The sequence below is a fragment of the Peromyscus leucopus genome, chromosome 1 (genome assembly GCF_004664715.2).
Source record: "Peromyscus leucopus breed LL Stock chromosome 1, UCI_PerLeu_2.1, whole genome shotgun sequence".
In the NCBI taxonomy this organism is placed as follows: domain Eukaryota; kingdom Metazoa; phylum Chordata; class Mammalia; order Rodentia; family Cricetidae; genus Peromyscus; species Peromyscus leucopus.
The window spans coordinates 161,843,184-161,844,476 of record NC_051063.1 but is presented as its reverse complement, the minus strand read 5'-3'; the positions used below and the strand labels follow the sequence as shown (position 1 = coordinate 161,844,476).

The 1,293-nt window shown below is 39.9% G+C and overlaps 1 non-coding gene across 1 annotated transcript; it reads left to right on the top strand.

Annotated features, from left to right (window-relative positions):
• Nucleotides 1–641: 641 nt before the first annotated feature.
• LOC114698942 lies at nt 642–748 on the top strand. The gene has a single exon (XR_003735437.1). It is a non-coding gene; the product is annotated as a U6 spliceosomal RNA (small nuclear RNA).
• Nucleotides 749–1,293: the final 545 nt, after the last annotated feature.

The window sequence follows — 1,293 nt, the reverse complement described above, 5'->3', positions numbered from 1 at the left end:
CTTCAATTCCAGACGATTATGCCCTCTTCTGGCATCCTTGGGCATTGCACACAGGTGTTGCACATACATATGAGTTTGCACATACACAAAATATCCACACATTTGAAATTTTAAAATATTTTTAAAATTAAAAAAAAAGCATGGCTGAGCAATAGAGCACTTGTCTAGAATTCATTAGTGAGGGAGTAGAGATGTGGCTCAGTGATAAAACCTCTGCCTAGAATTCAGGAGGCTCTAGATCCAGTCTTTAGTATTGAAAAATCAAAAACAAACAAAACTATGAACATAATCAACTAGCCATTCTCAACTAGGCTTTCTCATCTGAACCATGCAAACAGGAAATGATTTGAGTAGCTGCCTCTCAGTTTTCAAGGCTACATAACTAGAGAAATCCTTTTATTCCATGAGGGGATGGTAGGGCTTAATTTCCTTCTGGAACCTTAGTTAAGAAAGCCCAGAAGGGTTGGAGATATGGCTCAGAGGTTCACTGGCTGCTCTTCCAAAGGTCCTGAGTTCAATTCCCAGCAACCACATGGTGACTCATACCATCTATAATGAGATCTGGTGCCCTCTTCTGGTGTGTAGGCAGAACACTAAATACATATAAATAAATAAATCCTTTAAAAAAAGGAAAGTCAGAGGTGCTTTCTTTGGCAGCACATATACTGTAACTAGAACTACACAGAGAAGATTAGCATGGCCCCTGCTCAAGGATGACACGGAAATTTGTGAAATGTTCCATAATTTTTTCTTTTAATTATTTTTATTTTGTATAAATTGGTGTTTTTTGCCTTTATGTATGTCTGATCCCCTGGAATTGGAGTCCCAGGCAGTTGTGAGCTGCCATGTGGATGCTGGGATTCGAACCTGGCTCCTCAGGAAAAGCAGCCAGTACTCTTAACCACTGAGCCATCTCTCCAGCCTCTATAATGTTTTTCTTTAAGGAAAGAAAAAGCCCAGAACAATTCTGTTGTAGCCTGAGGCTAATTAGGGGAGAGGTAGTCTCCAAATAATGCCTTCCATTGGCAGGACAAAAAAATATCAGTTAGGCTCAAGCAAGCTAAACCAATGTTCATTAATCCCTCAGTGTTTATTTAATGAGCAAGTGTCTGCTCATACTTCTTAGCACCTGTCATTTTTCTCTTTTAGATTCAGGAAGACATCAGGCGTAATGTGATTGTCCTGAGTGACCGGCACCAGACTCTGTACCAAGAGTCTTATCATTTACAGAAAAAGCTTTTCGTGTGCTTCTACTCTCTGGATGCCAACTATTTCATCGCCTTAAACTGGTTG